The sequence below is a fragment of the Triticum urartu genome, chromosome 7A (genome assembly GCF_056163025.1).
Source record: "Triticum urartu cultivar PI428250 chromosome 7A, HENAU_Tu73, whole genome shotgun sequence".
Classification (NCBI taxonomy): domain Eukaryota; kingdom Viridiplantae; phylum Streptophyta; class Magnoliopsida; order Poales; family Poaceae; genus Triticum; species Triticum urartu.
The window spans coordinates 753,715,133-753,726,139 of NC_141879.1; the positions used below are offsets into that span (position 1 = coordinate 753,715,133).

Below are 11,007 nucleotides of genomic sequence, written 5' to 3' on the forward strand. Positions count from 1 at the left end.
TGAACTATGTATATTTTGCAAGAAGTAAAGGAAACAGAATGGCTAATAATCTCCCGGACTAGTGCTCCATAACTTGTCACCTTGCAATCTGATGCAATATGTAATCTCAACTACAGAGGCGAGATATTTTTTTTAGGCTTTTTTTAGGGGATTTTTTGAGGCATTCTATAGAGACCAGATTTTTTTTTTGAGGGATGAAGCCAATTTATTCATCAAAGTCCACAACGCGTGGGATACAATTCGGAGCCTGGGGTTGGCCTAACCAGATATGGCGCCCCGGCCCTAAAGAGAGTGAATACTTGACAAGTTTGGGTGCGTCTCTATTAGCCACACGACCTTCAAACAAAAAATTGCAAACGAAAGAAGAGGCTCTACTTCTAATCTCTTGAATGATTGTAGCGTTTCTGCCCATGTGTGACTTTGAGATGTCACTTACCACTTGCTTAGTGTCAGAGGCAATGATCAGATTATTCAGGTTGAGGTCTTCCGCAAGAGCAAGGGCTTCACGGCAAGCAATCGTTTCCAAAATCGCAGGGTCGTCAACTCCAGCAATGACCAGCGCTGAGCTCCCCAGGTAATTGTCATGCTGATCCCTACAAATCGCAGCAGCTGATCCTCCCCTCCCAGTTCTAACACCAGCATCAACATGAATTTTGAACCATCCCGCAGGTGGAGCTCGCGGCCTGATCTGAGCAGGATGTCCTCCTCTTGCTATGGGTTCCGTTCTGTTTTCCAACACCTCGAGCTCCGCTATGAACCTTCTGACAAAGTCAGTGGTGGCATGTGGTGTTTGAAAGATCCCTTCGTGGATTGCCTTCCTATGGGCCATCCATATTGCCCATAGTGTGACCGCTAGCAGTACAAACTTGTCATGTGAAAGGGATTCCATCAGTGTAAAGAGCCATGGCTTAGCTTTTGGTTCGGTGCTAGCGACAAGCGCTTGTGCAAGGTCATCATCAATCAAAGCCCAAACACATCTGGATGATGTACAGCTGAGCAGCGAATGCCTCCATGAATCTAGTGTCCCACACATCCCGCAAGCTGAACTGTCCGACATATGTCGATGAGCTTGGACATCTTCTGTTGGGAGAGACTGTTTTGATAAACGCCACAAAAACATTTTCACTTTCCCCGGTACCTTTGTAGCCCATAAAGTTTTCCACGATCCTTCCTCCGCTACCGCCGTTGAAGAGCCTGATGTGCTTTCCAACGAGGCCTCCCGGCGCCTTCTAGTCTCCACTAACATGCGATATGCCGACTTGACCAAGAAAATACCATTCCTTTCGAAGTTCCAGCTCCAGAAGTCCTCAGTGTTGCGTGTACACAAAGGGATGCTTAAAATGATTTTCGCATCCATTGGCATGAACACCTGATTGACGCGTTGGACATCCCATGCAGCGTTGGTATGATCAATCAGCTCGGCTACCCAAAATGGCGGGTTGGCCACACGGCATCCGTACGGGCGCATCATCTCGTCCCTCGGTATCCATGTATCAGCCCATATGTTGGTGGATTCACCATTGCCAATACGGCGAATGATTCCTTGCTTTAGCACATCTCGACCTTCAACTATTGCTCGCCAGACCTGACTCGGGTGACCGCCCAGGTTTGCATGCAATATATTTGTGTCCGGGAAGTAAATACTTTTCAGCAAACATGCACTAAGTGCCTCCGGGTTCTGAAGGAGTCTCCATGCTTGACGTGCCAGCATAGATAAGTTAAAGAGCTCAAAATCCTTAAACCCTAGGCCACCCATGCCTTTTGGTTCTGTCATGGCCTTCCAGGAGACCCAATGAGGCTTTCTCTTGCCATCCTTAGAGCCCCACCAGAATTTTCTTATAAGCATATTAAGATGTTCACACAAACCTCTCGGTAACTTGAAGCAAGACATAGAGAAAACCGGAACTGCTTGCGCCACTACTTTAACCAGAACCTCTTTACCTGCTGTTGACATAGTATTCTCTAGCCAACCTTGGACTTTACCTCCACAGCCGATCCTTCAAATATTTGAAAGCCCCATTCTTGGAATTTCCTATGTCAGATGGGTATTTTTCATTGAGTGTTTCATTTGGAACATTGAGAGTGTTTTTGATTACTGAAATAGATGGAAGATTTTGCAAAGTTAACCCGTTGGCCCGAAGCTTCACAATAACTGTTCAGTACCAGGTTCACCTCTTCAGCATCAGCATTACTCGCCTTACAAAACAGCAGGCTGTCATCAGCAAATAACAAGTGATTTACTTGGGCGCCGTAGGTGCCACTTGTAACCCACTCAGATTGGATGACTCACTCTTGGATTTTAACAGGCACAATAGGCCCTCTGCTGCAAGCAAGAACAAATAAGGGTTGATTGGGTCCCCTTGTCTGATCCCTCTTGATGGTTCAAACTCCTCCAACTTATTCCCATTGAAAACCACATAGAACTTAACCGAAGTGACTAAGTTCATTACTATATTTACCCACCTTTCCGTGAAGCCCAGTTTCATCATCACCGCCCTCAGATAGGGCCACTCGACCCTGTCATATGCTTTCATCATGTCAAGCTTTAGTGCAAAAGAACGGTGCTTCTTTGATTTGTTCCTTTTCATAAAATGGAGACACTCATATGCGGTGATAATATTGTCAGTTATGAGCCGACCAGGGACAAATGCAGACTACTCCTCAGATATTATATCAGGCAAAATAACTTTGAGACGGTTAGCGATCACTTTTGAAGCAATTTTGTAAAGCACATTGCACAGGCTAATGGGTCTGAACTGAGCTAGCAAGGTGGTTTTTTTACCTTTGGTATTAATACCAGGACTGTCTCATTAATGCATGACGCTGATTCTGTCCCCTCCACTATCCTTAGCACTGCCTTTGTCACTTCATTCCCACACACCTCCAAATGACGCTGAAAGAAATGAGCTGGGTATCCATCTGGGCCTGGTGCCTTCGTTGGGAACATCTGAAAAAGAGCTATTTTCACCTCCTCCTCTCTATATGGAGCATTAAGTGCATCATTCATCAGATCCGTAACTTTGCGAGGGATAGTGTCCAGGACCGGTTCCATATTCGCTACACCTTCTGATGTGTAAAGGTTCTTGTAAAAAGACGTTGCCATAGTCTCCATCTCCAACACATTGTCTGTTACCGTTCCATCCGGGCGCAAGAGTTCTTTAATTTGATTTTTCCTTCGCCTACTAGCCCGCAAGTGAAAAAAGTAGGTGTTCTTATCACCATGCATCAACCAATCAACTCATGCACGTTGTCGCCAGAGTATTTCCTCTCGATGAAAGAGTTCAACTAGACGGTCTGTCATTTTTGTTTCATCTCTACTCGGCCCTGATCGTCCCGGTATGGCGCGTAGAGTCTGCAATTTTGTCTTTAGTGCAGAAATCTCCTGCCGTATGCTGCCAAAATGCACGCGATCCCAGGTTGATAGCTCGCCTGACAGATCCTGTAGTTTCGCCTTGATCTGATCCATTGATTCGCCTGGCACCTCTGCCCACTTGTCGGCCACCACCGCACCCAGCGAGGGATCCCGCTCCCAGCAGACTTCATACTTAAATGATTTTAGGCCCCTCCTGCATGCATGCATCTCTTGCATCGTAAGTAGCAATGCTACGTGATCAGAACTCGCCGTTGCTATGTGTCTAACCTCCGCTGTTGGGAATTCCATCAACCAATCTGGCGTTGCTACTGCTCTGTCTAGTCTCACTCTCGTGAATGATCCCCCGGCGACTTTTTTCTCAAAAGTCCAGTTCTGCCCCTTGTAGCCGGTGTCAGTGAGGTTGCAAGTGTCCAAGGCATCTCGGAACATATCCATCTGCGCCTGGCTTCTTGCACCCACCCCGTCATGCTCGTGGCCATGTAACACTTCATTGAAATCACCAACTACAACCCAGGGGTGATTGCTAGTATTCGCAATGCCCCGCATCATATCCCAGGTTTTATACCTTTGTGGCACTTGTGCCTCGCCATAAACAAAAGTGATCCTAGTTTGCACCGGGACGAGCTCCCTCACAAGAACATCAATGTGATACTCTGAATAACCAAGAATTTCTAGCTTTATTGATTCATTCCAAAAGATTCCAAGACCCCCACTTCTACCTCTACTGCTTACAGCAAAACTCTTTTCAAAACCTAGCGATCCTACCATGCTTTCAACACGTGAGCCCTCTATTTGGGTTTCTAATATGCATACAATAGAGGGGACATGTTGCCTCGAGAGATCTTGAAGCTCTCGAACTGTCGCGGGTTTGCCAGCCCCGCGGCAGTTCCACACCAGGCAACTCATTGCGCCAGGCGCGACCCCCGGGAGGCCCGCCAAACGCGCATCAGAAGTTTTGTTTAGAGCATTGCTCTTTATGTTGGTAGGATCACTTGAACTGGGCTTGGTTCTCTTAGATTCTTGCTTCGAGGAGGGGCTCTCTGGAGCTTTCGCTGGTGGCAAGAGGGGAACTTTGTTTCCCTGGTGTGAAGGCGGGGGGCCGATGTGTTTGCTCCCCTGAGGAGCTCCTATGATACCCCTTTTCCTGTTCTGATCAGCTTCCTCCATGGTGACATCAGCTTGGCGATCATCTGATTCCATAAAATCCTCCCCATGGTTACCCCTTGCAGCACCACGACCCCGGCCTCCTTCAGAACGGCCACGGCCTCTGCCGCCTCTGTTATTGTTACCTCGTCCTTCACTAGGGCCACGTCCCGGACCCCTAAACCAGCTTGCCTTCAGGTCCTTGAAAACTAGCACTTTTGGTGCCCAAACTACATCGCCACACTCCTTAAGAAGATGCCCCAAGTTGCCACATACTGCACACCAATCAGGGAGCCTCTCAAATTTTACACGAAAGATCACCCTTTGCATCACGTCCTTCTTCTTGATAACCAGCGAGACTGCATTCTTTAGCGGCTTTGTGACATCGATCATAACTCTCACGCGGGCAAAGTTACCCTCAAAGTCCTGGGATTTGGGCTCAACATAGATGAACTCACCCACCGTTGCTGATAACGCTTTGATCTCGGGGAAGAAGCCGTCAGGAAGGTCATGAATTTGCATCCATATGTCTCTCTTGGTGAGATCTATCAGTGAGGGTTTAGTGAAACCATCGTAGGGCGCCATGATCACCGCTTTTCCTTTGAAGGTCCACGGGCCCTCCTCCATAACACGTTCCCAGTCGTCGAGGCACGCAAACTGCAACGTATACAAATTCTCCTCCAGCTGATTTTCACTTCCTTTGCCAGATCCCAAGCAACTCTCATATTCTTGTAGAACCAATACTGGCTGTATGTCTTTTCGGTGTGAACCCTAGCTAGAGCCATCCACCGGGTCGCTTCCTCCGTAAGTTCCTTATCCTCCACCACGACATCCTGAAGATCATCTTCCTTTAAGCCCAACTCTTCCATCATCGTTGCCAGATCTGATTCTGCCTCTGCCGCATCCGAGGATGCGCCGTCTTCTTTAGATCGCTTGCCCGAAGAAACCAAGTCCACGAGCGGTAGGGTCCCCATCGCTTCATCCGCCCCCGCCATGATTGGAGCCCCTAGGGCGCCCGAACGTCGGGAGAGGGAGGAGGCAGGGTAGATCAAGGTCTCTACGGCAGGGAGAAAGTCGCCACCGCCGAGAGTAGGAAAACCCTAACGAGAGGGGAACGAACGAACCAGGCCTGGTCTGTCCGCTAGGGCCCAAACCCAATGCCACCATGTTACTGCGTAGGACCGGATGAATAAAACCTACCTCATCTTCACCCCAGCCTTCCACGTGCTTCCGTCCGTCCGTCCCCACATCCATGTACGTCCGCCAGTGAGCAATGATGCGCTGCCACCGCACTTCTCCGCTCCAAGACGACGACATGCTCGGGGAGATCCTCCTTCACCTCCCGCCCCAGCCGTCCTCCCTCCCGCGCGTCTCCGCCATCTGCAAGTGCTGGAGAGGCCTTGTCGCCGACCCTAGATTCCTCCACTGCTTCTATGCACATCACCGGAACCCGCCCCTCCTCGGCATCTTCTTCCAACACGGCGATGAGATCAAATTCACTTCGATCCTACCCGCTCCAGACCGCATTCCTCATGGGCGGCTCAACATGCCCATCGGCAACTTGTCGGACCGGCTGCTCGGGTGCCGCCACGGCCTTGTCCTCATCTTAAACCGGTTGCGTGCGGAGGTCCTCGTGTGCGACCCCATCACCGGGAATCAGCAAAGTGTGCCAATTCCACCCGAGTTCAAGTATGGCTACATCCATGGGGCGGTGTTCTGCGCTGCCCGTGACCGTGGCCACGTGCATGACGGTTGCCACTCCACCCTCTTTTAAGGTAGTCTTGCTGCTTACGCGCACTATGGATGCTCGACCTCTTGCCTCTGTTTATTCTTCCGAGAACGACACATGGGTTGATATCATCGAAGCAGATGTTAACTATCGAGATTGTTTTGGCTCTTATATTAGTACCCTAGTTGGTAATGTTGTTTATTGGTCATTTAAGTTTGTGAAGGAGGGTATACTTGCGTTTGATTTGGAAAGGCAGAGCCTTGATGTGCTCGAGGGGCCTCCCAATATGGATCGTTCCTACAGCCATCAGATCATCCATACAGAGGATGGCGCAGTTGGTGTTGCCATGATGTCTTACCATTACCATAACATTGAAATGTGGCAGAGGAAGATCAATTGTCATGGTGTTGCCACCTGGGTGCTGTGGAAGACCATTGATATAGATAACATTCTTGGGTTACCTCCTCTGGTTGAAGGAGGGATAGTATACTTGAAATTTATAGTAGGATATGTTGAGGATACTGATGGAATATTTTTACGTGTGAAAGGCAGTGTCTATATGGTTAAACTTAACTCAATGTAATCAAGGATACTTTGTGAAGCCGGTGATATTAGTTCCTGTCATTCTTTGAAGAGTTTCTATGCGCCAGGTAATTGTTCAGTTAACCTATTTAACAATGTGTTGGTATTGCATGCCTATTGACTGACTGGCTGTGATAGTGGAAAACCTAACTCAGCTGGATGCATGCATGCGTAGTCATATACTGTATCTCATCCAGTTCAAATCTTAATGTGGACAGGTGCGGGGAAGACTAGCTAGCCGGGCCTGTTAATGGTCTTCACCCTAGTGCTCAGCTTGGTAACACCAAATCGCGTGCGTGCATGTGGATGCAATGCAGGTCCTTCATGGCAATGAAAGGGCAACCAAAGGCTAAAATCTGTGTTGTTGTATATCAGTGTATCTTATAATGTTGGCAGTAGTAAGCTTTTGTGATCGAGGAAACAACTAAGATTGCTTATTTGTCTCATCAAAAGGCATCAATCGAATTATCGAGATTTATGTAGTCCAGGTTATTTTATATTGTCTGATCGATGTGGTGATGATAGTTTTCTTACTAGTTTGTTATACATACAAAAAAATTCTTAATAGTTGGTTATGTAATTTCAGGGCGATTTATACCCATCCACCCCAAAGATTCATCCTTGGTCGAGCATGATCAACGTTGTGCTCACACAATAATTTTATTGTATTGTACTTTGTGCCAGTCTACATGTACTATCTTGTATAAATTGCTAGTGTGTTTGGCAGGACTGAATATAAAAGGATGACGGCACTGCTATCGCCCAGGAAGAATGATATACATTCAAATATGGAACTTATGATGGTGTCCCTCGGCTGCAGCTGCTGGACCTGAGGAACTACATACATTAGTCATCTAGAGTATTTTGATTCATATTTGCTTAATGATATTCTAATTCCAGAATTGAATGTTGGTATTTTGTTAATCTCTATGATTTCGATTAATAAAAGGATGTCGGAATCCTTTGATGTTTACATTCATTTCTTGCTAAATAAATGTTGTTAATATTCAAATGTTCTGAAAATATAATGATTCTATGAATGGTGAAAGGAAAAAGTGGTATTATTGATATCCTGGTGACCATGAAAATATAGTTAACGATAATAAAAGTGGTCATTATTTCCGCACAGTCAACGGTGACACACCATCACGTAATTTGAAAAATAACGACCAAAAAAATATGTGGTCGTTAAAAACCTTTTCCCCAGTGGTGGACGGCCCAGCAACATATACGCGTACTGAAGTGCAAGAATAAAAATGCCAAAACTCAAGCGCTCGCGATAAAATCGAACAAAGTTTATGACTGCAAGCTGCGCCATCGCAACTACCGAGGCTTCGAGTCTATAAAACAACAAGATATATTAAGCACCAACAACAGTGGTAAATCCGATTTATATAAATTTCAGACGTTTTTTGTTGAAAAATGAATATTTTTTAAAATGCGAACACCCTCATATTTGTGAAAGGCTATTTGAAAATGCGACCAATGTTTTGAAATTTATGAACAATTTTCAAAGTAGAAAGATTTTTTAAAATTCTTAAGAAAAAAAATGAAAATGTTAACTTTTTTTGAATCTGTCAACAATTATTCTTAAATGGGAACATTTTTTAAATTCTAAACAAAATTTGAACACTGAGACAATCTTTTGAATATTTTGTCTTCTAAAAAATGGGAACATTTTGGAAACTACCTAAAAAATTATAAAAATGCGAACATTTTTTAAAATCCACGAATAATTTTTTAAACCAGTATATTTTTTGGAATTCTGAACTTTTTTGTGAAATAACTAACATGTATTGAAAATTGTATTTTATTTTGAAATCGAGAACATTTTTTGAATTGGTTTTTTATAAATTTGAATATTTTTAAAAAGGTGAAGAAAATTTGAAATTCCTACGTTTTGAAAGCATGATTTGGTTTAAGAAATTGATTTTTTTTATTTCGGAAAATAATGACAGTTGACAGGTGAGTGAGTCTTGTATGTTGTTTATGCATGACAGGTGTTACTTTCACGGTTGAGCAAGTATCCGGTTCACATCATTAGACATAACAATTTGAGAGCAAAAGTATGCACGGCGAGACACTACAAGAAAGTCCAGCCGTGGATCAGCTTCTAGGATATGTCAGTAATGTGTTGGTTGTTCCTAGCCTACATGATACTAGGGTTTATGGTTCAACTGTACTTGGAAAAAATAATTTTATGCTGCTGAGGGAACACATATTTTTTGGCATGGTAATATGTGTACGTAGGTCCATCAGGGTGGACTGGCGAAGCTTCACTAGAATTAACATCTGGCGAGAAAATAAACAAACAAGATGAAAAAACATAACCTTGGAGATTCAATTTATTTCAGCTCAACGGGGTTTATTTATACTGACATTATAGTGGCCGCGAGAAGCAATCGATCAAGGCCGTCTGTTGTGATGGAGCATACTCTGACAAAACTGATATCAGAAAGAAAAAAAAATATCTTTCATATATCAAAAACGACAGGGAACGAAGGGCGAGGATTTAACACTTCAATGTGACGACCCTAGATCGACCCAAGACCAGATCCACCTCAGAGAGGAGGGCACCGCCATGATCCGCTGCCGCGGCGGTTCGCTGGCTGTGGCGGCGCTGGAAGACGACGACATGCTCGGAGAGATCCTCCTCCGTCTCCCGCCGCAGCCGACCTCCCTTGCGTGCGTGTAACGACCCTGCCGGATCGAAGCAAGAGAGGAAGGGGATCGGGAGGAATCAGATGAGCTTGAGGGAGAAGAAAGAGTAGGTGAGAGCTGGAAGAAGAGGAACGATACAGGATTCAGAATATTCTTTTACAACCATACCCTGGCCTCTGGCCTCACCCGCACATATACTCCCTCGGTAGCCTAGGACCCCACTGGTCACACACACACACGCCTACAAAGACTAGTCTTCTCTCCCTGTTGGTGGGCCCTCGTCATTCTCCTTGTTGGGACGCACCTGTGGTGCATCGCTGTCCGTCTTCTCCTCTATGTGATGAGCAGGAGGGGAAGACGTGACAGTGCGCCCTTGCCGTCTGCAAGCGCTGGCAAGGCCTCGTCACCGACCCCAGATTCCTCCGCCGCTTCTATCAACATCACCGGGAGCCGCCCCTCCTCGGCGTCTTCTTCAATCGCGATGAGAAGCTCAAGTACACTCCCGTCCTGACCGCGTCCTTCCTGCACACCACGACATGGGGGGGCGACTGCTAGGGTGCCACCACGGCCTTGTCCTCATCTTCTACCAGCCGGGCTGCGCTATGAGGTTCTCGATCGTGTGCGACCCCATCACCGGTGGCCAGCACCGTGTACCAATTCCACCCGAGTTCAAGATGGGCTACGTCAACGGCGCCGCACGCAGCAAGGGCCACATGCACGGTGGTTGCCACTCCGCCCCCTTCAAGGTGGTCTTGCTGATTATGCGCGTTACGGATAGTCGACCTCTTGCCTCTGTTTATTCCTCCAAGACTTACACATGGGGCGGTCTCATCTCAACAGAGGTTCCAGGTCCAGCCCTTTGATGCTAAATATCATCTGGGTCACGAATTGTGTGATATACTGCCAGAGTTCTGCTGCTTGTTTTCCTTCTCCGTGTGCAAGCAAACTCCTTGTTGCAAGCTCTACTCCCTTAGTATAAGATCGTTTTGCAAGTTATTTTAGCTTGCACAATGATCTTATATTATGAGACGGAGGAAGCAGTTAATCTCACAAAACTGTTAGCAATTAATGTACTGTACGTGGTAGGCAAAACATGTTAACTACGTTTTTGCAGCTAGTGCTTCCACTGCTGTATATACATGGGAAGTGAAAAAAATATTGATGCCTTAAACCCGGGTGTATGGGATAGGTGGTTTCTCTGCAGCTTATTAGCTTGGCTGTATATACTTCTAAACCACCTTTCATAAAAGAAATGTTTTTTCTTTTTCTAGAATAACAGGGAGAGCTCCCCGGCTCCATTCATAGAAAGAAGCCTGAACAAGACCAGGTCCGATTACAAGGTTCAGAAAAACCCAAAGGACTACAAAGCAACCTCCACTGTGATTCAACAGAAGGTACTACTGCACAAGTTCAGGCACGATACTGCATGGAGAAGACATCTGACCACACAAAACATATCAGCATGCAGCTGAGAATGAGCAATCTCCAACAGTTGAGAATGTAAAAACCGTATCCACAC

General features: G+C 46.1%; 1 pseudogene; it reads left to right on the top strand.

The window, feature by feature from the left end:
- Positions 1-5,789: 5,789 nt before the first annotated feature.
- On the top strand, positions 5,790-6,948 carry LOC147962882 (uncharacterized; annotated as a pseudogene).
- The last annotated feature ends 4,059 nt before the right edge of the window (positions 6,949-11,007 follow it).